General features: G+C 40.8%; 1 protein-coding gene across 3 annotated transcripts in view; it reads left to right on the forward strand.

The window, feature by feature from the left end:
* The first annotated feature begins 2,384 nt into the window (after nt 1–2,384).
* The window catches only part of Ddx11 (DEAD/H-box helicase 11), a 96,967-nt gene continuing 72,246 nt past the window's right edge, over nt 2,385–27,105 (forward strand). For all 3 annotated transcript variants that reach the window (XM_071610288.1, XM_071610289.1, XM_071610290.1), the window contains exons 1-4: nt 2,385–2,589; nt 14,994–15,774; nt 23,358–23,500; nt 24,895–25,110. The gene's annotated coding sequence lies outside the window, so the exon portion shown is untranslated. The remainder of the gene's footprint in view (nt 2,590–14,993; nt 15,775–23,357; nt 23,501–24,894; nt 25,111–27,105) is intronic.

Genomic DNA, 27,105 nt, shown 5'->3' on the forward strand with positions numbered 1-27,105 from the left:
CTTTGAATACATTTGGCTACCTATACTTTCTTATTTTTACCTATGCTATAGTTAAGTATGATGGCTTACGATTGACTTGTGTTTGCGTGAGATGTATTTACTTCCATGCTTGTTACAAGTTATAAATAAAGTATCTGTTTTCTATTTATTGGAGAGCATTTCTATTGTGAAATAGGTATGGTGGCACATGCATGTAATGCCAGCTACTGGGGAGGATGAGGCAGGAGGATTGCAAGTTCCTTGCACAACTTTGTAAGAATCTGCCTCAAAAGAAAAGTAAAATGGGCTGGAGATGCAGTTTAGTGGTCAAGTGCTCTGGCATTTGAACCCAAGGCTATTGAACTAATAAATCCCCCAGACTGGCGCAGAATTTTTCCTCTTAACAGAGGCCACCCTAAATGGGCAATTTTCTTGGCACCTTCGCACCAGAATTTCCCAAGGTGGAAAGGGCAATTTTCTTGGCACCTTCGCACCAGAATATCCCAAGCTGTCCAGGGCAGTTCAAAGCAATGATTTATTCACTGCTCCCCACAGCACCACCTTGGATTTTATTTATTTATTTATTTATTTATTTGAGATAGGGTCTTGCTATATTGTCCAGGCTAGTCTCCAACTCTTGGGCTCAAGAGTTCTCCTGCCTCAGCTCTCTAGTAACTGGGGCTTCAGTTACAGTCCACACCACAAAGCTGGACTTCATCCTCTATTTTATGGTAATAATGTCCTTCATTTTCTTTAGAGTTTTACCATGTATATGTGCCTCTCTGTACACATAATTCAGTTTTACTGATTTTTGAACTGTGTATTCATGAAATTGTACTCTACATATATTTCTGTATTTTCTCTTTTTTAGCTTGACATTGCATGTGTAAGATTCAGTCATATGAATTACTTCAGTGAACATGAAGTAAGACAGTTCCACAATTTCTCTCCACCTGTGAAGCACACAAGTTATGTGCTTCCAGAAACAATCACTGTACAGTAGATACTTCCATTCCAAAAGTGAGAAACTGAAAAAAAAAAAAAAAAAAAAAGAAAGAGGGACAGGTCCCAGGCAAGTCCAGGGAAATTCCATTGGACTTTAAGGCTGAGATGAGAAAGGTCTTGAAAAATAGTCAAAGAATGGCTTTTCCTGGCTAAGTACCTGGATAGGCAAGAAATGAAATATTTCAGGGTGCTTGTCTCATGGTGGCTATATAGTTATCTTGTCTGACAGCACATTCTCTAAGAATTGATCATCATATTGGCATTACAAAGGGGGATACGGTACAGCAGACCCAGGAGTTAAAACGATCCAAGTGTGTCTTGGGAGGAAAAAATTAGAGAACCTGAGGATGAAACTGTGGAATTTCCTGAATGAATGAATGAATGAATGAACGTGAATACAGGAAACCTTAACAGGATTGTGAGGGAGTGTAAACTGTTTAATTATGATGGTGGGAGGTTAGTTGTAAAATGATGACTCTCAACTCCTCTCATTTTGAAGGCATTTTAAACTATTCTTAATAAACACTAGGAGGCAGGGAATAAAGATAATTCAGACCACTCTCCGTTTAGAGACAGTCTATCTACATCCTTAAATGGATGGCTTCTGTTATCCTCTTTTCAGGGCTCTGACGAAAAGAAACTCGAGGGCAATTCAGTTACCTGAATGAAATACGGCGCCAGGTGCCCGGTAGATTCGCCTAGCACAGCGCAGGGACTGCATGCGGACATTAACTTCTGCTCCTGGCCTCTCTCCTGTCCTGCTATAATCTCCACAGCAAATGACCTACAGTGGTGAGGGCTTCTGAGATACTCGTGTGGGTAGCCATAGTGTCTCAGATCAAATTACTACCACGTTTCTTCGTAAAGCTGAAGGCAAGAGGTAAATTCAACTTCACTTTCGAGAAAGGCTGCCCACTGTATCCGCCACTCGAGTGACAACACCAAGTACTCCCCTCAGCGGTGGCCCTCGTCTGATATCGGCAACCCGCCGCGAAAGAGGAGGTGAGCAACGGTAAGGTTTGGGAAAGAGGCTCCTCCGCTCCTCCGGCGGTCCACTTCCTACGGCGGGAAGGAGACAGGGTGTCTCTGCCCTCTCGCCGGATCCGCCCAGGCGCTCCCCTTTCGTGTCCTCAGGACTGTGCGTACGCTCCGCGCCTTCGACTTGGCTGAGCGCCGAGTTGCCACCGCAGCTCCGAGTCAGCCGGCTTCCCGGCTCTGACCTGGCGTGCTTTGAGAAACACGGGGAGGCTGGGGGCCCGGCAATCTGTTCCTAGGCCGGGAGCCCAGTCGCGCGGCAGGACTGGGGGCGGGGCGGGGCTGGGCGGGGCCAAGGGGGTGAGGCGTGATGACGCCACGGGCGCCCCGCCCACGTGGTGCCTGCGCCGGCGGCGGTTGTGGTAGTTGGGCGGGTGGTAGAGATCGCAACGGCTGCAGCATTCCCGGGGAGCGTAAGACGGCCACGGTGGCTGCAGCTCCGAAGTCGTGAGGGACCTCACGCCTCCCTCCTGTCGTTGGCGCTGAGCCTTCTGCCTCTCCTGCCCGGCTCCTCGCCCCCGGCCCCGTCTGGACTGGGAAGAGAGGCCCCGGGGAGGGGCGGAGCTGTAGGTGAGGCGCCAGGAGCCCCTCCCCCTCTGCTGCCCGAGCTAACCCTTGTTAAGTCTCACACTTGTCCTTAGACCCACTTAAAATCAGGCCTCCCATCTCAGGATATCTCTAAGTACCTGGTCCGGGAGGTCACAAATGAGCGGGGAGGGGAATAGCCTTTGACCAAGAGGAGCTCACTTTTCCCATAGACGTTAGCCCTCTGTTAATATTGCAACTGGTAAGTATAAAGTAGGAAAAAATATAGTTAAAAACATTTGTGGGCTGGGTTTGTGGCTCAGTGATAGAGTGCTTTCCTTGCACGTATGAGGCACTGGGTTCAATTCTCAGCATCGCAAATAAACAAATGATTAAAATAAAGGTCCATCAATAACTAAAAAAAAAAATTTAAAAATTTGCTCTATAATTTGTTGACCTTTAAAAATAAAATTTGAATTCTTACACTTCAGGGAAAATGGGTGCGGGTTTGAAAATGATACCTGCCATAAATGCAGCTGAAGTAAACATACATTAGTTCACAAATTAATGCTTTCAACAGAATGAGTAAATTAGGAAAAGTTTTAACCAGTTTCATTCTATATTATGTAGCGTGATCATCCAAAATTTTATACTTTTCTTGTACAGAGGGTATGTATTTGGGTGTTTTTTTTTTTTTAAACGGAAACATTTTAGTTTTTAATTTTTAATTTTTTTAAAAAGCAAGGTATGCAATTAACTTAATAGGTTGAAATTTTTAGCATTATACCCTTGCATTTATTTATTTATTTACTTTAAAGAGAGAGAGAATTTTTTTTTTTTAATATTTTTTAGTTATTGGCGGACACAACATCTTTTGTTTGTATGTGGTGCTGAGGATCCAACCCGGGCCGCTCGCAGGCTAGGCGAGCTCGCTACCACTTGAGCCACATCCCCAGCCCCCAGCCCCCCAAAAGGGAAACATTTTAAATCCAACTGATACTTTCTGTCACCAGTGGACTAAGATTTTTTTTCTCAGTAAAATTTTCCTTAAATTATGTGCTTAACAGAAATTGAATTATTTTGTTACAAGACTGCTTCCACTTGAAATGCTGTCACAAGTAACTTGGAAGGGAGATATCTTGTAATGCTATTCTTAGACGTAATAATGCATGAACTTAGTTTATAAACTCTTGGACTATGTATTTGACACGTTAAAAAATGCACAGTATTAGTGTTGACCATCTCTTAATAGTTAACCTATAAATACTGTTCTATAATTTTCTTTCCTCAGAAACAATTGGTCTAAGTAGTGCCACTTGGGTCCAGGATTTTCTTCAGTGTCATTTAGCAAACCTTTAAGCAATTAGCAAACAATTGAATAATCCAACAGAGTACTTGACAGTTTTTGCTTTTAAATTTCACAGGAAGGGTTCTTCACTCTTCTGGAACTCAGAATAGCAAAATTAGAGGAAAAGCCCTATCATGATTTACTGCTCTTAAGAGAAAAAGCCCACATTTTCAGGCTATAATGTTTCAGAGCTGCTCCCTTTTGGCTCTTCACCCACTCCCCTCATACTGTAGTTTGAGCATCCCACCACCTCCTAGGTATCACACTGCTGCTGCTTTCTCCCACACCCTCTTTCATCCCATTTCCAAGGGAAGGGTACCCCTGGGGTCCCTCCTACCTCTGACAAGCCCCTGAAATGCCTTAAATCTCCTTCTTGGAGAGGTGCTACCTTTAGGAACTTTTGAAAAAATATCTAGAAGATAACATCACAGACCTAGGGTTCCCTTCAAAAAATATCTAGAAGATAACATCACAGACCTAGGGTTCCCTAACTTGCAAGTGCAATGCATTAACTGGCTACTGAAGGATCGCTGTTTGGTCAGTGATCATTCTCTTCCCTATGGTAACTTGCCAGCAGCACTCCTGATAACAAAAATTCACTGTATTCCCCTAGGTTGCTTTATTTCCCCCCAATATCTGAATTCGGTCTTAGCAGTGATCATACAGCTCCACTGTAGGTCTCTTGTGATGTGAGGATTGTCATGCTTGGGCTTACAGAACCAATTGAGTTATTGAAATAAAATGATAAATATTTTATCAATTATAAATATCATTGAAATAAAAAAGTTGGAAAAGGAAGCTTGACTTTCAAGACTGAGGCTAATGTCGAGGTTCTAGTTTGGCCTTCAGAGGTCAAGAACAGAGGCTTCTTCACCTGAATTCCTCACAACCCAAGTGCCAGGGAAAGAAGGACACCCAAAGCAGCGGGTGCCAATTGAGAATCAGCATCATTTTCAGGTTGATTAGTGTACAACTATGTCTTCTCATGCCTGACGGCCACAGTGTCACTCTGCAGGGCACACATGCTGATAAAAACTCATCTCAGATTTATCTTAGTCTTTTCCCCCACATCCTTGTCAACACTTATTATTGTTTGTATTCTTAATAACTGCCATTCTGACTAAGTGAGATGAAATCAGAGTAGTTTTAATTTGCATTTCTTTAATAGCTAGAGATACTGAACATTTTTTCATATATTTGTTGACTGATTGTATATCGCCTTCTGAAAAGTGTCTGTTCAGTTCCTTGGCCCATTTATTAATTGGGTTATTTGCTTTTTTTCCAGTTCTTTATATACCCTAGAGATTATTGCTTTGTCTGATGTGCAAGTGGTAAAAATTTGCTCCCAAGCTGTAGGCTCTCTTTACCTCACTGATTGTTTCTTTTGCTGAGAAGAAGCTTTTTAGTTTGAATATATCCCATTTATTATTATTGATTTTGATTCTTGTGCTATAGGTGTCTTACTAAGGAAGTAGGAGCCCAATCTGATATGATGGAGATTGGGGCCTACTTTTTCTTCTTTTGGACGCAGGGTCTCAGGTTTAATTCCTAGGTCCTTGGTCCACTTTGAGTTGAGTTTTGTGCATCATGAGAGATAGGGGTTTAATTTCATTTTGTTGCATATGGATTTCTAGTTTTCCCAGCACCATTTATTGAGGAGCCTATCTTTTCTCCAGTGTATGTTTTTGGCTCATACATAAGGTAACTGTAATTATGTGAGTTAATCTCTGTGTCCCCTATTCTGTGTCATTGGTCTACCAGTCTATTTTGGTGCCAATACCATGCTGTTTTTGTTACTATTGCTCTGTAGTATAGTTTAAGGTCTGGTATAGTAATGCCACCTGCTTTGCTCTTCTTGTTAAGGATTGCTTTAGCTACTCTGGATCTCTTATTTTTCCAGATGAATTTCATATGACTGCCTTTTCTATTTCTATGAGGAATATCATTGGGATTTTGATTGGAATTGCATTAAATCTGAATAGTGTTTTTCATAGTATGATCATTTTGACAGTATTAATTCTGCTTATCCAAGAACAAGGGAGATCTTTCCATCTTCTAAGGTCTTCTTTAATTTCTTTCTTTAGTGTTCTGTAGTTTTCATTGTAGAGATCTTTCACCTATTTTGTTAGGTTGATTCCCAACTCATATATGGCTGGTGGGACTGCAAAATGGTGCAGCCAATATGGAAAGCAATATAGAGATTCCTTGGAAAACTTGGAATGGAACCACCATTTGACCCAGCTATTCTATTCCTTGATCTATACCCAAAGGATTTAAAAACAGCATACTACAGGGACACAGCCACATAAATGTTTTTTGCAGCACGGTTCACAGTAGCTAAACTGTGGGACCAACCTAGATGCCCGTCAGTAGATGAATGAATAAAGAAAATGTAGTGTATATATGTTGAGAGCCACAGCCAAAGGGGCCCCAGCAAACTTCCAGCTGCCAGCAATCCAGCTGCCGGCTGATGATTGGCTCACAGCGGCCCCAGCAACATCTAGCTGATTGGCTCCTTGGCCCCAGCAACATCTAGCTGATTGGCTCCTCTGCGGTGATGCTCATTGGACTGTTTCCCTGCCCTTTCAGACCACGGAGCTGCTCATTGGGGGACTTTTTGGCTCTGCCCACGTGACCCAGCCAATCGGCCTCAAGAGCAGGAGGATTGTGGGAGGTGGAGAGAAGCTTGTGGGGGGAGAGACAGGCGTGTGGAAGGCTGGTGGTGGCAGTTGAGGCTCTGAGGGGTTTTTCCTGAGATGCTGTTTGTTTGGCGTGTTTGGTTCTAAAAATAAAGTTAGTTTCTTTTGACAAGTGGCTCCTGATTGTGCCCAGCCAGACTGCGGCATCTGGTGGCTCGCACGGGGAGCGACTGAGGGTAAGTGAACTGCTCGCCCCTGAGGGCAGGGCGAGAGGATGGGTAGCCATTTTAAGATTCTTCTTTTGTTATTTTGTTTCACTTTTGTTTTAAGTTGCCTGTCCCTGGAGATGAGTGAGACGGAAGAAAAACCGCTCACATCTGAGGAAAAACTATTTACGTCTGAGGAACAGATAGGGAGAAAGGACGGATGCACATGTCAGGAGGATAGAAAGGCTATAATGACTTTTTGTTGTTCCCTTTTTATTTCATTCTGTCTCGGTTTTGTTTGGCGTCATCTTGTTGGGTTGTATTATAGTAGAAATACGGGATCAGAAATTAGTAAAAAACAAACTGAAAGAGTGTTAAGTAAATTGTTAGAGGAAGGAGGCATCCCAGTAAAATCAGTAGCAGTCAGGGCATACGTTGATACAATACAAAAATGTAGCCCATGGCTTTTTAAGGAGGAGTTGTTAAATATATCACAATGGAACCATCATGGTGAAGATTTAAAAAGAATAGAAAAGAAAAGCCCAGGGACTCTGCCAGTTGGCACATTGCCATTGTGGACGTTCGTATCTTGTTTGCTTAGTCCAAAGCCTTCAGTTCAGACAATGGTAGAGGAAGGAGAAGACATAATGATTCAAGTAAAAGAGAAGGTCTCTCAAGTTAGTCAGACAGAGGAAAAGATTCAAGTAAAAAAGAAGGTCTCTCAAGTTAGTCAGACAGAGGAAAAGATTCAAGTAAAAGAGAAGGCCTCTCAAGTTAGTCAGACAGAGAAAGAAAGTGTAAAACAGAAAAAGCCATCAGGGGGAAAGTTACAACAGGAGATTGCTACTAACACCTTTCTATCACCAGAGGGTGTAAGTGTCCAACCAACAGCACCACCTCTACAGGAGACTGCTACTAACACCTTTCTATCACCAGAGGACGTAAGTGTCCAACTAACAAGGCCACCTCCATATGCTGGGAGGTCCCCAACCCCCGCAGTTGATAGTTGGGATCCTGAGACAAGATCTCAAATATTAACATGCCCTGTATTTGAGGCAGGAGGGCAGCGATTTTACCAAGTTTTAAATTTCAAAACAGTGAAGCAGCTAAAAGAGGCTGTAACAACCTATGGTCCTCAAGCACCCTTCACTGTAAGCTTGGTCGAATCCATTAACAACTTGAACATGACGCCAGCAGATTGGGCTAATATGTGTAAAGCTGTGCTAAATGGAGGACAATACCTGTTATGGAAGGTTGCCAATGAGGAATTTTGCAAGGAGACGGCTAGGCGAAATGCAGCAGCTGGTTATCCTCAGAGAAATCTAGATATGTTGTTAGGAAAGGGACCTTATGAGGATCAGCAGCAACAAATTGCATATGATCCTGGCGTATACGCACAAATTGCTGCAGATGCAATTAAGGCATGGAAGACTTTACAAGGACATGGAGGTTTACAAGGTCAATTATCTAAGGTAATACAAGGAGCTAATGAACCTTATGCTGAATTTGTAGATAGGCTTATTCAAACAGCTACCAGAGTTTTTGGGAATACAGAACAAGCAATGCCATTACTAAAACACCTGGCTTATGAGCAAGCGAATCGTTGGTGCAGAGATATCATTAGACCATGGAAACATGAAGATTTAAACACATATATTAAATTATGTAGAGACATTAATGAACAAGAGCAAGTCGTGGCAGCTGCAGTAAAACAGGCTTTAGATGCCAGAGACATTAATGAACAAGGGCAAATTGTGGCAGCTGCAGTAAAACAGGCTTTAGATGCCAGGCCAAGAACATGCTACAATTGTGAACAAACAGGACATTTTAAAAGGAATTGCCCCATTGGAGGAGGGTTTAACAAAACTAGGTATCCAAGGAGTAGAATACCAGGTATTTGCCCACGATGCCGTAGAGGGAGACATTGGGCTAATGAATGCCGTTCTCAAACCACCATAGAGGGTACTCCATTATCGAAAAACGAACAAGGACCAGGTGTTTATCCACGATATCGTGGAGAAAGGCATCAGGCTCCATTGCCAAAAAATGGACAAGGGGGCCCAATGCTCCGGGGCCCAAAACCACAAATATACGGAGCACTGGAGGAACCCAGCAACCCCATCAGGGTAGTGCCCAGGACACATTGTCCATCAGATCCCTCATCAGACAAACCAGAGGGAGCGCAGGGTTGGACATGTGCGCCTCCGCCAGAGCAGTACTAACTCCAGAGATGGGAGTTCAAATCATTCCCACAGGGGTGAAAGGACCTCTTCCCAAAGGAACAGTAGGCTTATTATTGGGACGCAGCTCTTCTACTCTAAAAGGACTTATGATAAGTCCTGGGGTAATTGATCCCGATTATGAAGGTGAAATAAAAATTATAGCCAGTTCTCCAAAGGGTATATCAGTAATTTCACCAGGAGATAGAATAGCACAGTTACTAATAATACCCAGCCTACATGATAAATTTTCCAGTCGTACTGTAGAAAGAGGTTCCAAGGGATTAGGTTCCACAGGTGTAGATTGGGCTATGCTTTCTTTAAATTTAGATTCTCGCCCCATGCTAAAACTAAATATTCAAGGACATGAATTTAATGGGCTACTGGATACAGGTGCAGACCTTAGCATCATCTCTCGTCAAGAATGGCCAAAACATTGGCCATTACAACAAGCCACTCAAACGCTTCGAGGCCTAGGAGTGGCGACTAATCCCCATAGAAGTGCAATGGTATTAGATTGGAAGGATCCTGAAGGATGTGAAGGAACTATACAGCCATATGTATTGGATCATCTTCCCGTAAATTTATGGGGACGAGATGTCCTAGATCAATTAGGTTTGACATTAACAAATAACATCAACCAAAATGCACCCACTATTATGACTAGACAAGGTTTTAGGAAAGGAAAAAGATTAGAAAAACAAGAACAAGGTATAGCAGCACCAATACAAATAGATCAAGGAACAGACAGACATGGGTTGGATTTTCAGAAAGGGCCACTGAGACAATAAAAATTACTTGGAAATCAGAAAGACCAGTATGGGTTCCTCAGTGGCCCCTGACTAAAGAAAAGATACAAGCAGCCCATGACCTGGTCAAACAACAATTAGCAGAAGGACATATACAACCTTCTGTATCTCCCCATAATACTCCCATTTTTGTCATCAAAAAGAAATCTGGTAAATGGAGATTATTGCAAGATTTAAGAGCCATTAATAATGAGATGGTTATTATGGGACCTGCTCAATCAGGGATTCCTCAATTGTCTGCTTTGCCAAAAACCTGGTATGTTTTAGTTATAGATATTAAAGATTGTTTTTTTTTTCAATTCCAATTCATCCTGAGGATAGTCCCCGTTTTGCATTTACTATCCCTGCACTGAATCATGAAGGTCCTGATCAGAGATATGAATGGAAAGTACTCCCTCAAGGGATGGCTAACAGCCCAACTATGTGTCAAATTTATGTTAACAAAGCAATCCAGCCACTTAGAAATCAAAATTCTGAACTACAAATATTTCACTATATGGATGATGTATTATTAGCACACAAAGATAAAAACACATTGCTAGAATGTTATGCCACACTTACAAACTTATTAAAAAATTATAATCTAGAGATAGCAATAGATAAAGTACAATTAAATTTTCCAATTAATTATTTAGGAGTTCTATTATCCTCAACCATGGTCCGTCCACCAAAAATTCAAATACGAGTAGATCAACTCAAATCACTTAATGACTTTCAAAAGTTATTAGGAGACATAAATTGGATAAGGCCTTATTTAGGTATACCAACAGGAGAGTTGGGACCTTTATTTGATATCCTAAAAGGTCCATCAGATCCAAATTCACCCCGAATGTTAACGCCTGAAGCAAGAAAGGCATTAAAAATCATTGAAACATATATGGAAAATATGCATTTGGATAGAATTGATATAAGTTTGCCTTTATTATTTATTGTACTACCAACAAAAAATATTCCTACAGGAGTATTTTGGCAAGAAGGTCCATTATTATGGATACATTTATCTTATTCTCCTAACACTATTCTTACTAGGTATCCTGAGGCTGTAGGACAATTAATACTCAAAGGAATAAAAGCAGCAAAGGGAGTGTTTGGAATTTCTCCCAATAAAATTATTACTCCATATACTATGAATCAAATTGATGAGTTAGCTAATGAGTTAAATACTTGGGCAATAATCATGTGCAAATCTAATGTTTCATTTGATAACCACTTACCATCTAATCCTTTATTGTCTTTTTGGTCATTGCATCCTGTAATTTTTCCAAAAATGACAAGAAAAACACCTATCATGAATGCTCCAAATATATTCACTGATGGGTCAAATAATGGTACAGCAGCAGTAGTTACCCCTGATCAAACTTTTACATTTTTAGTACCCAAACAATCAGCTCAAAAGGTAGAGCTTAATGCAGTTTTACAAGCTTTTGTGATGTTTAAAGATTCTGTATTTAATTTATTTTCTGATAGTCAGTATGTAGTTAATGCTATAGTATCTCTTGAAGATGCTGGTAGGATTTCCCCTTCTTCTACTGTTTTCTCTTTGCTTTCCACTATACAAAGTCTAATCTGGGACAGAAAAGATCCATTCTTTATAGGACATATCAGGGCACATACAGGATTGCCTGGAGCCCTTAGTTTGGGCAATGATTTAGCAGATAAAACTACACATGACATACATATTTTCTCTACACTAGAAGAAGCTATAAATTTTCATAAAAAGTTCCATGTCAATGCTAATACTTTACAAAAGCGTTTTAAAATAACTAAGGAACAAGCTAGACAAATAATAAAACAATGTCAAAATTGTGTGACCTTTTTACCACAAGTTAATCTTGGAGTCAATCCTAGAGGATTGATACCTAACCATATTTGGCAGATGGACGTCACACACTTGCCAGAATTTGGAAAATTAAAATATTTGCATGTTACAGTTGATACTTCTTCTGGATTTTTGATGGGCTCCCTTCATGCCGGAGAAAAAACTAAAGATGTTATAGCTCATTGCTTACAAAATTTTGCCACTGTGGGTGTTCCAAAACAGTTAAAAACAGATAATGCCCCTGGTTATACTTCTACCTCTTTTAAACAATTTTGCTCAACATTTGGCATTACTCATATAACAGGAATCCCATACAATCCACAGGGACAAGGCATAGTTGAAAGAGCTCATCAAACTATTAAAATGTACTTATTAAAGCAAAAAGAAGGAATTGGGAAGGGGTATATATTCCCCAAAGATAAACTTAAAATAACCCTTTTTACTCTAAACTTTTTAAATTTGGATTCATCAGGACTTAGTGCTGCGGAAAGGCATATGTGTCCAAAAAATGTACATAAGCCCAAGGTACTTTGGAAGGATATTCTAACAGGACAATGGAAAGGTCCTGACCCAGTAATTGTCTGGAGTCGGGGGTCTGTTTGTGTGTTTCCACAGGGAGAACAGCAGCCGATTTGGATTCCAGAGAGATTAACCAAGGTCCTGACCCAGTGATTGTCTGGAGTCGGGGGTCTGTTTATGTGTTTCCACAGGGAGAACAGCAGCCGATTTGGATTCCAGAAAGATTAACTAAAGCGATTTCTACAGACCAAAAAGAAGATGATTTGGCTCAAATCCATAACAACTGATATCCAAAACTCCAGTTTGGCTATTCTTACATCTGCAACAGAACCAGGATGCTTTTTTCAATATCTATTTTATTATTGCCCTTTGCCATATCATGAAGTTCTATTTTGTTTTTTGAGCTCATACAGACCTAGGTTAATGTTTTGCTGATCAGTTCTATTTTTTGACTATAGAGTTTTTAAACATTGCAATGGAGATTTCACCTGTAAAAAGTTATAAGGCCTTTACTATAATGTTATGTGTTGTATGTATTATGTTATGTGTGCACACTTGTGTTTTGTGTTATATGTTTGAATGTCCATATATCATATATGATGAGCGCTCATGATAAAATGGATCCAAATATTTTTTTTCACGTGATTTATATGGTTTAATTTATATTGGGTAAACAACTGTTGAGGATTGTTTTAATATGTAAACAAAAAAGAAGGTTAACAGATCTGTTTGTTTACTTTCACCTTTCCTTTTCATTATATTTAATAATTCTCTTAAAGACAATGTAAATTGTTAAGAAAATTGTTTTCTTTTAGTGCCTTCTGTAATGTTACATAATTTTTTCTTTAGCCATTATTGCCAGAATTCCTATCTTCATCCCAGTGCCGGTGAAGACAATGTAAATTGTTAAGAAAATTGTTTTCTTTTAGTGCCTTCTGTAATGTTACATAATTTTTTCTTTAGCCATTATTGCCAGAATTCCTATCTTCATCCCAGTGCTGGTGAAGTCAAAGATAAAACCAATCTACACCTTCTACAATAGCCATCACTGAACTGCTTGCAGAACTTGCCTGGACACATTGTGAGCTCACCTGTATGCATTTTGAACTATCTGTTGGTGCAGCGACTTGTGGTAGTGTTGGGGTATTTTTGCTGATGATGTCACCGGTGGTACAATTTTTCAAAGGAGCCCTCAATTGGCTTAATGTCATGACATTTTGCATCCTCCTCTACTAGTGATGGTCTAAAATTTGGGGGCCAACAGAGGTGAGGCAAAGAACCTCACCCCCCCACTGGTGCAAAGGCCTATCCACAAGTATGGCTGTATGCTGGACCGGTAGTCAGTGACGGGTATGATCCAATTGCAGTGGTACCAACCTAAGACAGGAGGCTGACGCCTAGAGGTCAGTTCATCCGATGACGGGTAAGGACCATATGTTGAATTGGACTGCCTAACAGGCATGGTCCCTAAGCCACATGCTTGTTGTTTAAACAGAGAGGGGGAGATGTTGAGAGCCACAGCCAAAGGGGCCCCAGCAAACTTCCAGCTGCCAGCAATCCAGCTGCCGGCTGATGATTGGCTCACAGCGGCCCCAGCAACATCTAGCTGATTGGCTCCTTGGCCCCAGCAACATCTAGCTGATTGGCTCCTCTGCGGTGATGCTCATTGGACTGTTTCCCTGCCCTTTCATACCACGGAGCTGCTCATTGGGGGACTTTTTGGCTCTGCCCACGTGACCCAGCCAATCGGCCTCAAGAGCAGGAGGATTGTGGGAGGTGGAGAGAAGCTTGTGGGGGGAGAGACAGGCGTGTGGAAGGCCGGTGGTGGCAGTTGAGGCTCTGAGGGGTTTTTCCTGAGATGCTGTTTGTTTGGCGTGTTTGGTTCTAAAAATAAAGTTAGTTTCTTTTGACAAGTGGCTCCTGATTGTGCCCAGCCAGACTGCGGCATATATATATACCCATATTACATATATATATATGTAATATGTACATTTTATATATACACACACACATATATATATATACACACACACAATGGAATATTACTCAGCAATAAAAGAGACTAAAATGACATTTGTAGGTAAATGGATAGAGTTAGAGAATATGATGCTAAGTGAAGTTAGCCAGTCCCAAAAACCAAATGCCGAATGTTTTCTCTGATAACATAAGAGGAGGCTGATGCATAGTGGGGTTGGGAGGGGAAGCATGGGAAGATTAGATGAATTCTAGATAGGACAAAGGGAAGGGAGGGGGCAAGGGTTGTATAAAAGATGGTGGAATGAGATGGACATTTGTGAAAACACAAATGGTGTGAATATACTTTGTACACAACCAGAGAGATGCAAACTTGTGCTCTGTATGTGCAATATGAATTGTAATGCATTCTGCTGTCGTATACAACAAATTAGAATAAAAGGTAAAATTATAAATAAATATTTTATACATTAAAAGATTTGTCTTAGTCAATATAAGATTACTTTTTAAATCAGGAAATTTATGATAAAAATACTTGACTCTGATCACCAACCTGGTTTGTCTTTTTCCGCCCTTTTTGTGGTACTGGAAAATAAGCCTAGGGGGATTTTACCATTCCTCCATCTCAGATTTTTCATTTTTTAAGACAGGGTCTTGCTAAGTTAAAGTTAGCAAGGCTGACCTTAAACTTGCAATTTACTGCCTCAGTTTCCCAAGTAGCTGTGATTACAAGTATGTGCCACCATACCTGGCTGGGATCTGATGTTTTAAATATGTTTTCTTTTTGAAGTTTCTCTTCTAAAATAAAATCTTTTTCCTGAAAGAAATACCTTTCGAAGTTGGTCAGGAAGAGATCCAATTGTGTTAGTGTGTCTTCAGCTTTATCATGGACTGTATCTTTGTTTTGTTTTTGCAGTGATGGAGATTGATCCCAGGGACTGGAGCATGCTAGCAAGTGCTCTTCTATGAGCTGCACCCCCAGCCCATGCACTGCATCTCTATGTTTTGTTTTTCAGGGTCACATTTTGGGAGGTATGTTTGTGTTTTGTTGGACCTTGATTGATGTTGCTGGACATCAGAGGACTGGAAAGTGAGATTAATGAAGATTATTTTTGTCCATGGACTCTCCCAGTTGCTTGGGATCATTCTGTATTCTAGAAGCTATTTTGTTTTATTGGTTTTATTTGAAGGAGCATTTACTGGCATGCTAAGCAAGGGCTCCACAACTGAGCTACACCCCCAGTCCTTTTTATTTTTTTATTTTGAGATAGGATCTCACCTGCCCAGGCTGTCCTCAAACTTGTGATTCTCCTGCTTCAGCCTTTCAAGTCACTGGGATTACAAGCAAGCACTCCTGCACCCTGCCTAACTCCTCCCTTTCTTCTCCTTGAAGATTCAAACCAGGGCCTTGCACATGCTCCATGTAGAACTGCTGTATTGCCAAAAGCCAGGGAAGGTTTCATGAGAAAAATACCAGAACTAAAGAATGTCAACTTATTTCTTTTCTACTTACGTGCTAATTCTGAACTCTCATGATCATTATGAAGCAGTATGAAAGTGAGGACAACTTTCTGCATCCCACATCCTTTTAAAAACTGAAGGACTGTACCCATCCCCAGCCTGGGGAACACCAGGGAAGATGGGAGTGGAGATTATCCTCTGCCCCTGCCTGTGTAGCACAGGCTCACTAAACCTATGTGAGTGTATTTCCTGCTTTCTATAAATTGTAAGAGCTTCTGTGGGACTAGGGGGGGAAGGATTGTAGCTGCTTCTCCCTAATTTTACCGTATTGCGTAAATGTATTTTTTTCTGTTTCCGTCCTATTTTTTATACAGGCAGGTGGTGGAATCCAGCTAGCCAAGATCTAGACAGGGTCTCTGGCCTAGGCTGTGAACAATAATAGTTCCTGCCCTCTAGGAAATATTCTAGATAGAAATGCCCTGGTGACCTGATTCATGCATTCCTAACTCAAAGTCATCCTGATTTCTCCTCTTGCCTGTGTTCTTGCCCCCATGTCACATCAAACGCAGCCCTGGGTTTGTAGTAGAAAACAGTAAAATCAGAGACACATTTGAGCCACAGCTGCCATTAATTTTCTCAGTCTTTGTGCTAATTCCCTCAATACTATGAAACACTGCTGCCTTCTTGCTCTTTTCCCTAAAGGTGTGACACATGGACATTTGACTTTTCTAATTTTGAGAGCTGTTATAAAGAAAAGGTTTTATAGGTAAGAAACTTCATCCCTTCTGTTTCCTTTCTCTTTTTTTTTTTATATATATATTTATTTATTTATTTTTCGGTGGACACAACATCTTTGTTTGTATGTGGTGCTGAGGATCGAACCCGGGCCGCACGCATGCCAGGCGAGCGCGCTACCACTTGAGCCACATCCCCAGCCCCATCCTTTCTCTTAATTTATGTCTTTTTACACGAATTTCTGTTTTATGATATGGTTATATTTAGCAAGAGGGCCAGAGGCTATTGGCTCAGTAATAGGATCAGCTCTCAGCCCATAAACAAATCTTTACCCAGCAGATCTCATTTGAAGTCTCAGTAGTATGCTCTGTGTCAGAACTGAGACCTGGCATTATGACTATCCTCCCAACTGTGAGATCCATGTATTTAGGAGGTGTATTTTTCAGATTAGAATGTCCTTTTCCTAAGGAAAAAAGCTACATGGATAGCCATAATTTTTGCAAATATTATTTGAGCCTTTGCAACATATTGGAGCTTGTTCCAGTGCCCTCGTGTACCGTCATGTGCCATCAATAGTTCTAATGGCTATTTCTGTCTATTGCTTCCCACTTTATTGATTGTGGAAACCTTTTCAGAAATTATAACTTTTCTAAAGTCTACCACATAAAAGGCACGAAAATAATTTGAATTTTCTGACTCCATATTTAGTGCTTTTCCCAAATTCTCACTGTTTTGTGTTTTTTTTTTAATGCTGAAAAATAGTCTCAACAGGCTCTCTGCACATGGTTGTGTCAGTTGTATATAGCAAAAGGGCAGACTAGGGCAGGAGGCCACATATGGTAGGATATGTCCTGTACTCTGCTCACCCCAATCTTTTTCTAATTTCTATAAAGGCACTGTATAGGCTTCTCTGAGAACCAAGTATGTCCCACCTCTGAAAAATAAGGAAGGCAGGGGCTGGGGCTGGGGCTCAGTGGTAAAGCACTTGCCTAGGATGGGTGAGGCACTGGGTTTGATTCTCAGCACCACATAAAAATAAAGTTATAAAAAATTATGTTTTTTAAAAAGTAAGGAAGATAATGTCCAGGGGCTTCTAATTGTAGCTGATGTCTTCCCCTTAGATACTGTCTGAGAAGCTTTGTGGGTACAGGATAGTTATCACTGCTGGTAGTTTTTCATTAGCTTTCTTGGTTAGTGAGTGTTTGTGCTTGTAATCATCACCAAGTACTGAGTACACGTGTCACCATTATACATTTTTTTTCTCTTCTAGTTTTTGTCTTTTCTATTCTTTCTCCCCTGCTGAGGTCAAAAGCCAGTGGTGTAGATGTGGAGCAAGATGGGAAATACCTGTTGGCATTGCTTGGCCTCTCCACACTCAGATATCATGATCAGTAGGATTGACCAGGCATTTCTTGCTCAGCTGACCCATGACTTTCCAGTGTAAACTCTTCTCTTGTTATAAATGACAAAATGTCATCTCAATTCTTACCTTGCTAATAACAGTCTGACTCCCTGAAATTCAGTTGTTGTGTTGTAGTTATCTTCTTTATCAAGAGGCTCCATGGAGAGCTGGAAATTGTAAATGTTCCTAAAGTATCAATATATCCCATCTTCCCTTTTCTACATAAGACTATTTAGCCCCCACTTAGCTTGTGTGTTCCCTGGTTCACTCCACCCAAAGTGGACTCATGAATAGGGTTCTCCCCTATTGATGTTTATTCCACAGGATCTAACCAGACAGCAGTTTCATTGTAGCTCAGGTGGGAGTTGTTCTCAGTGATGTAGTAAGGCCTTGTCATAGTTGCAGAGTAGCAGCTGCTCAGATGATTCCACCTCCTAAGGGGACCTTTTATAATGGTATTGCTCACCACAGTGGGTGTTCTTTGAAAGACTAGAAGAAACCATGTTCAATTTAAACAAAACTTTTTTGACATTTTAAGGTTACTGGTTTGCTGCCTCTTTCCCCAGGAAAAGGAAGTTGAAGTACATCTTCCCTGTGAAGAATCTGGATGGAGTTGTGCATTTCTTTCTTTCTTTTTTTTAAGTGCATTTGTTTCTGATGATTTCCAGAAAGAGAGTTGTATTATGCACATAAGCTGTTGACCAGCACCAAAGGAAAAGAAAGAATTGTTACAATAGCATTTTCCCTGCTGTTGTAATCTTCCATTTCTTTCTTCTTTCAGATTTAAAATTCATCTTTCAAGAAGACTTTGGTTTGGGTAGCCTGCCCCCCAACCCCCTGTAGGAGGTCTCCCTCTTGAAATGAGAAAAGGCTCTGTGCCCAGGTCCCATCTTGCCACAGCTTGACTGCCTGTTGCTGGCCTGATGAAGGTTATAAGAAACATCATACCTTCACAGTCTCTCCAGATGTATTCATTGTCATAAACGTTGCACTTCAAGCCAGTTATTTGATTTATGTCATTGTACTTTGAATCTACCTGATAGTAATTGTCAGGGATGATGGTATGCACCCAGTAGCAGCCTTTAAGCCACCTGTATATATATTTGAATTTCACAGTTTGGTGGTAATCCTTTCTTCTTTTGATACTTGGAGTTTCAGGCTATTAAAATTACAATAAACTCTTGAGGTACTTTAGATGCTCTTCTGCTTCAGTTTACATGTTTTATTACACTATCTTGTTTGTGTTTACCAACAGGATTACAAGAATATGTAATGTCTGGCAAAACAAATAGGAAGTAAAGTAAAAGTATCTTGCTCAGCTTAGCCTATCACTGCTTCTTCCCCAAGTCAAGCATGCCCTTTAAACTTTAATGGTTAACAATTACCCGGAGACCTGTTTTCAGGAAAATGTATAATCAATTCATTTGATGGAAACATTTTTTACTAAGATGATATGTTTTTATCCTAGTTTTCCTTGAAGCTGTTAAGTATTTGGAGATATAAATTTGAATAAATAGAATATTTATGCAGCTCAATATGAGAGTTATAAAAGATGGTCTATGAGATCAGGTATTATGACACACTTAGTATAAATTTGGTTATGTCTTCTTTTAGAGCAATTAAGTGATGGCAAGTTTTCCTAAATAGCATAAGAGCTGGTTGAGTTGATATTTGGAGCTTATTGTTATTTCTTGCCAATTTTGTTTCACACTTAGTAGCATAGGGAAAAAGAGATGTTATACAGGCCAATTGGAATATGTGGATTCTTCTCCAGGATCGAAACAGTCAAAGAGGAACCACTTGGTTTACCATGGGTCTGAAGTACTTTTGAACTTTTAAAACCATTTAATTAAAGTGGTTTCAATTATTTTCCAAGTCATTTTTGTGTCTTATTCTGTTAAGAAAAAGTAGTTAATGTTTTTGATAGTTTATCAGAATTTGTCGGATTTTTCTGGTTTTATAAATAATTATGCTGATTTACTAGGAGGAGGTTGGGGGATTTTAGAACAGTTGCTTTCAAGTAGTGATGGATTTGAAGCATTTTTTGAAAATATCTTTAAGTTTTTGTAGGTTGATGAGATAATGTACACTTGACTGTTATGTGATCAAACTTTTATTGCTCTTCTGTTTATTTACTGGTGAGTTTAGATGAGTTTTCAACTCTAAACGAGGATAATACTACTCTCTCATAGGGATGTTTGTGGTCCAATAATTAGGGTCCAGCCAAATAGTAGTGGTTGTCATGTTAATATTTCAGTTTAGGAACTTACTGGTCATTCAGGGAATCCCTGAAAAGAATAGACAGAGGTGCATGTGTTCACTCGGGTGTTTGTTGTGAGCTAGCCATTGGGCTGAACCCTTTAACTGCGATCTCATTCTCCCATTAGTCCTGTGAGATAGGCGCTTTTCTCTTCTTCTAGCTACACATGAGAAGATGAAATCACACAGGGGTTGCCATTGCTGTTAAGTGGGAAGTCAGGATTGAAAGCCAGACAGTCCAATCTGGAGCCTGTGTCCCTAACTCTCCCTATAGACTGCCTTACACTTGGGCATGCCCAGGAGTCTCTAGGTGGAGTTCAAGTTCAGTCCTGCTCAGGGTTGATTTTAAAAGCTGATTGACCAGTCCAGTCCTGAGGAAATCTTCTGTCCCTGATTCCTTGGCTCCCTAGTGGATGCAATCCCCAAAGTGTTCTTGTGTGGGTTTAGTCCCTCATTCACCCCTTATTTCGCTTACCATGGACACCCTTTGAACACACCAGTTGGTGTTCATGGTGGGCCATAGATCATGGCCAAATGGGCTGGTGGTTTTAAAAATACTACATTCAATATAGGAGAAAAGGTGGACGGGTTCACTTCCTCTTGAAGGAGTGGATTTGGGGGCTAAGATGGGCAGGCCTCAGAGACCCTGTTAGTGGTTTTAGGAACTCTTAGTAGCATTTTGCTTACTTTCTATCCTTGGAGATATAATCCCAAGATAAAATCACTTTCTATAGTCGATTTATAAAAGATTACCTTGCAAAATAACTTTATGTTAAAACCTACTGATAGTCTCTAATCTGTGGCTTATGGTTAGGGTCAGATGTTGAACAACCTGTACCTGCTATTTAGAAAAAAGAAAAAATCCTGGAGGCTGGGGAGGGAGAGAATGAGTGTGTCATTGCTATCAGAGTTCACTTTTGGCTCTCCATACCCAGTTTGTGTGAGGCATGTTATTAGGATCTGAGGATCCTAATGTGTTTCTTCCAAAGCCAAATTAAGTAATTTTTATCAACCCACTGCTAATGTGTGAACTCCTTAGGAGTCCTAATTGCTTATTACTGCTTCTGTATCATTGTATGTAGTAGATGTTAAATGAATGTTGGTTAGATCAGTAAATGGAGACATTTTGTTAAATTAATGAAAGAGTATTAGTTTAGCTACTCTCTTATTTCCAATTTCTTATTGGACTTTCAAAACACACCCATAACCACCAACTATCAGAGACAGTTTTTCATCACTTTTCTGGCATGTGTGAGGCACTGGGTTCGATTCTCAGCACCACATATAAACAAACAAACAAACAAACAAATAAATAAATAAAGTTCCATCTACAACAAACATTTTAAAAAGAGGGGGTGGTGGAATTGAGCTGTTACATTTTGAACAACAGTATGAAAAAGTGAAGTGCTTGTGACAGCAAAGGAAACAATGAGCTCTGATAATTCCTAGTCTTCATCACAACTGCCATGGTCATACATTGCTGGAATCTGTTTCTTCTATCAGGCTTAGAGTCTGGGTGCCAGGTGATTGCTGTGAATGCATTGAGCGATTTTGGATTTGGAAGTATAGAGAGGTTGTTAAAAGAAATGTTAGAAGGGTTTTTTTTTTTTTTAAATTACTGTAGGTAGCACAAATTCAAAACTGTACTGTCTTCCAAAAATTCCTAAGGAAATCTTATCTTCACACAGTTTGCTGTAATTCTGCTGGAGTGAGCCCTAGTTGCTTAGTACATTTGAATACCTAAGATTTCTTCAGTAACTTATTGTCTATAGTTTGCAGTTTAATTTTGTTACCAGTCTCTGGACAATAGTTTGTTTTTTTTTTTCCCAAGAAAGATTATTATTTGTAAATGTGTTCAGCCATTGTGACATGTGGCGCTTATTAAACGTAATAAGAGGAAGCCCTCATGCACCAAGTGTGGAAGCTCTTTCCGGCTCTGCAGAGCCTGGTGAATGGCACTTCCTTATTTGTTTTGGGCTATCTCTATAGAGGGGCATGGCCAGCTTCATTTTGCTTATGTGGTAGTTACTGAAATAGCAGGAAATGATGTGAACCCTAATGCACTGTTGATCCCTCGAGGACCTGAGTCTGTGCATTCCTGGTCCTATGAAATTGAGTGAAATTGGTTGAATTTTCTGAAACTCCTGTTAGTGGAAAAACTACTACAGAAGTATGTGGGACAGGAAAGAGATTTTTAAGGGCACAGTATGTATATTAAGTTGTGAGCTAAGTGATTTACCAAAATATTGGTTCATAATGTTGGCAGTGTCTTCAGTGCTTCTTCTCAGTTTTTAAAATTTTATATTGAGATAAAGTATCACAATTTTAACCATTTAAAAATAGACAATTTAGTGTATTTTAGTATATTCACAATGTTATGCAACCATAACTGCTGTGTAATTCCTGAACATGTTTATGGTCCCCCAAATATACCCTGTACCTATTAAGAACTCATTCTCTTCCCTCCCCTGAAAATTTGGCAACCACTAATTTGTGTCTGGATTTTCCTATTCTGTATATTTTATGCAAATGAATAACTCGAAAAATAAATAGTATCTAACTCATTCTTTGACTAAGTTCAGCTTATTAATGGCTCTGATGTTCTCATTAACCACCCCCATGCTGTAATTAAATGGTTATTAAGTAAACATAAGAATTTTACTTAAGTAGCAGGTATTTTCTTTTTTCTGGACGAAGTCATTTTTGATAATGAAATCTCAGTCCTTGTCCCACACAACTATCCAATAATGAGGACAAGGTTTTGATAAAAAGGGAAAAGCTGGTGTGGTGGTGCACACCTGTAATCTCAGTGACTCTGGAGGCTGAGGCAGGAGAATTGCAAACTGGAGGACTGCCTTAGCAACTTAGTGAGATCCTGTCTCAAAACAAAAAATTAAAAGTTCTAGAGATGTGACTCAGTGGTAGAGTATCCCTGGGTTCAATCCCTAGTACCCTCCCCACCCCCCCACCCCCCCACCCCCCCACCCCTACAGCTGTGCCCTGTTGGCAATCATTATTCATTTGTAGCCATGAGAGATAGCTGTTTCTTGGATCTGCAAATGTCAACCCTGAAGTCTGGATTACTTTATTCCTGTGGTCTGTGAGTCAAAGGACAGATAACTTGTTTTAGGATGTGAAGAAGGTTAATCTTGCTTCTCCATGGTTAGGGAAGGGGAAGGGGAAAGGGAAAAAAAAAAAACATGTCAGTTTTAAAATAAGCTGCAGTGGCAGAGCAAGGGTTATATTCAAAGCTTGAGGTGGACACGATGCACTTTAGCTCTGCTTACTACAGCTATGGTTTGCTCAGTTTATCATTGCGAACTCTTCTGGCTCGTCCTCTTCCCTCCTGTGTCTATCTTTGGCCAATCTGCTCTTCAGGTGAGAGGACCGAAATTCAAGTCTATGAATTGTGCTTTTCTCCAGAAGCAGCACGCTAGGAAAAACACATTGAAATGGCAAGAAAGGGAGACTAGAAGATAAACGTCTGCTCACCTTCCTATTCATGTGGCAACCTGATGAATTTGACTTAAGGGGGATCATTTCAGATCATCAGTCTTATCATCTTTGTAAGTATACAATATTTGGTTTGACTCCAGGTGCTGCAAATCTGATCATTTCGATGTGTTGAAAGGACTCTAATGGGTCCCAGTAAGCACAGCTCATGCTGCTGCTAGAAAATTAACCTAGCAGTGGGAGCTGAGGTCCTCTAAGGCAGCCTTAGGCACCTCAGCAGGTGATGCTGGACCCTGAGAGCTGAGGTCAGGGAGGATCTGACCTGCTGAGTGCCTGGATTATTTTACAGGACCTTGATATGCCAAGTGTCTTTTAGAGAAAGAATCTTTTTATCTTTAGCAAAAGAGTTTGTCACAAAAATATTTTGAAAATAATGGGAAAATATTTTTATTTTTGAATTAAAGTTATCCCTCATTTATATCCACACTGGGGGAGTATGTTATCTGAGTAAAATCCATCAACTTCTAGGATATACCAAGTTCCCACGGCTGGGATGTGTTAAACATTGGGACCTTTGTTTTTGATATAGTGGAGACTTTTTAGGTTAGCTTGGAGAGAGGGGATGAGAACCTTGCTTTTTACTCAAGAGAGTGTGTCAAGACTGTTATGATTTGTATCAAAATGGCAGCCAGTGGCAGAGTGCTTGCCTAGATTGTGCGAGGCACTGGGTTTGATCTTCAGAACCACATAAAAGTAAACCAAAAACTAAGGCAGTCTTTCCATCTACAACTACAGATTTTTTTTTTTTTAAAAGCAGTGCAAGGTAAAGATTCCACGAATGATTAAATGTATGATAAAAAATACTTTGGGATTCCTTGCTGTTTGAGATGTCTTTTTCAATTAATTTAAATTTGCCTATTGTATTCAGACGGTCCTTTTGGATGAAATTCTCTCCTCTAATGAGAATGTGATTGTAATAACCAATGCATTGAGTGTGTATGTAGTTATATGCATGATGCAACTTGTTTCCACTGTGATATGCATCTTTATTTTAAAAAAATCCACTCCAAAACATTGAAAATAATACATCACTGGAAGATTTGTTTTAAATAGCAACATTTATACTGAGGTCAACATCCATTTATTTTTAGTGTTTGTAACCTTTTGGTCACATCAAATTGATACCCATCCTTGATGTGCTGAATGCTGACCAATGTAGAGAGGTTTTCCATTTCTATTGAATTTAAACTCTTAATGAAAAGAAAAGTGTTTTGGTAAGAAGAAATTATATGTTAGTACCTCCTTTATCTTACGTCAGGGCTTCCCACAAAGCACCATGTTGCTTGTTGTTTTGTTTTGAGGTAGTAGGGATTGAAGTCAGGAGTGCTCTACAACTGAGCTGCAGTTCCAACCCTTTTAAAATTTTTTTTGCAGTAGTGGGGATTGAATTTGGGTGCTTTACTGCTGAGTTATGCCTCCAGCCATTTTCTTTTTTATTTTGAGACAGAGTCTGACTAAGTTGACGAGGCTGGCATTGATATTGCGATCCTCCTGCTTCAACCTCCCGACTTGCTGAGATTTCAGGGCATGTGCCACCATGCTCAGCCCAAAGCATCACTTTTTTACATCCACAAGAATTTTACTGTTAAAAGTGACACATGGGACATGGACCCAACACCCAATGCCACACTTCCAAACTGAAGCCACAGACAGTGGTTTCCAGGTGAGAACAGGCCAGTGCTATGCCATTGCTAAATTAAGCTTTTCTGTTTGTTTTGGTTCTACCTAAGTGAGCTGGATTTGATACTACTTGTATTTATTTTGAGTGTGTTCTTCAGAAGGGGAACCATGAACTATGTATTCATCTTTATGCCTAGAGGCCTATTCTCTTCTGAGGTAGATTCCAGGCAAGGAGGAGTTGGTGTGTGTGTGTGTGTGTGTGAGAAAATTGAAACCATAAGTCTATAAGGACATATGCAGTGGCATTTGATATTCCATGAGCTTATAGTTGTTATCAAAGCTTTGAGTTCTTGGAAAAAGTGCATTTAGCTGCTTGATTTGTTTGACACAGTTGACATGGATCCTTATATTTAACTATCCTGAGTGCTGACACCTACCCTGATATGTGTCTTCCCCCTAAAAAAGAAGTTTCTGCCTCATTTCCTCCAGAAGTCCTTTGCTTGTCCTCCCCACAGGACCCATGTACTCAGCTTTGGGCTCCAGGTTGCAGCTAGACAATGCAGGTGGTTATGCAACATGAGAGGATTCAGGATACAAATTGAAATGAGAAAATAATTAAATTTTATTAAGAATATTTAAAAGGATATTCCTAGCATGTAAAAAAAAGAAGTGTAAGAAAAAATAAACAGGACAGTTTTCCAGGGGAAGGGAAGGACATAAGTGGTAGGGGAGCTGGCAATGAGTGAAGATCAGGAACTGACACTGAGGGAGGTCAGGTGCCTGAAAGGGCTCTAGATCCACGACAGCCAGAAGGTGTGCTGCCCTAGGTGGAATTGGGTCTGGCTTGCTTCTGGACCTGTAAGCTCTAGACCCCCCATAGCTGGAAGATCAGCTGCCAAAAGGAGAGATGGCTGTGTCTCCACAGAGATGGCTCCCAATTTCCCAGGATCCTCAGCTGCTGGGCCATGTGCTACCAGAGGTGGAATGGGCTCTGACTCAGCCCCACATAAATCTACCAGTTCTTGTTGCATATTGGCTGGAAGGTTTGTTGCTCCAGGAGTAGGGGGGCGGGGCTTTACCCCCACAAATGTTAGCCCAGCTGTCTCAGGATCCACAGCATTTGGACCATGTGCTGCCAGAATTGGAATGTAGTTTGACTCAACTGCTTCTGGACCTGCAAGCTTTAGATTCCCAATGGCTGGAGGATTAGCTGCCTCAAAGCAAGATGTCTATCTCCATAGAGGTGGCCCCATCCTTCCCAGGATCCTCAGCTGCTGGGCCACGTGCTGTCCAGGTGGAAACCTGCCAGCTCTTGTTCCATATTGGCTGGAAGGTCCGTTGTCCCAGGAGGAGGGGGCTCTACCCCAATAAATGTTGCCCCAATTACCATGTGATCCAGAGCATCCAGACTATGTGGAATGAAGTCTGGTTTGGCTGCTTCTGGACCTGCAAGCTCTAAATCCCCCATGACTGGAAGATCAGCTGCCAGAAGGGAAGATGGATGTACCTCCACTGAGGTGGCCACAGCTGCCACATATGTACAGCTGGAATATGTGCTGCCAGAGGTGGAATGTCCTGGGACTGAGCTTCCTCCTGCTTTGTAGCTGGACCTGTGACTCATGGTCTCTCCCTGGGGATGGTATTGGAGCTGACCCTTCCTTCAATGTTGATATTAGCACTGATTATTCCTTCTCTTCAAGATCAGGGCCTCTGTCTCTGGGCTACCCCAAATCTAAGGATTGAATTAGGAAGGCTGCTGACAGAGACAGCTCTGTATCTCAAACATGACTGCCTTTCCCTGAGCCTTTTCCATTCATAGAAGACCCCTGCCTCCAAGAGAAGCCCTAGTCCCCACAACAGGATGTCTTCCTAGACTAGGGTCCCCTGCCTGCAGGCTCCTGTTCCTGACCAAAAGCCAGCTCCTGGAGCTTCCTCCTGCTGGGGCCAAGTACTGACCCCCTCAAATGTTTTTAGTCACCCATCCCAAACCTCCTCACCATAGGGCTCAGCCTCACTGAAACACAGGTCCTTCTATAGT

This window comes from Marmota flaviventris, chromosome 3 (assembly GCF_047511675.1).
Source record: "Marmota flaviventris isolate mMarFla1 chromosome 3, mMarFla1.hap1, whole genome shotgun sequence".
Classification (NCBI taxonomy): Eukaryota; Metazoa; Chordata; class Mammalia; order Rodentia; family Sciuridae; genus Marmota; species Marmota flaviventris.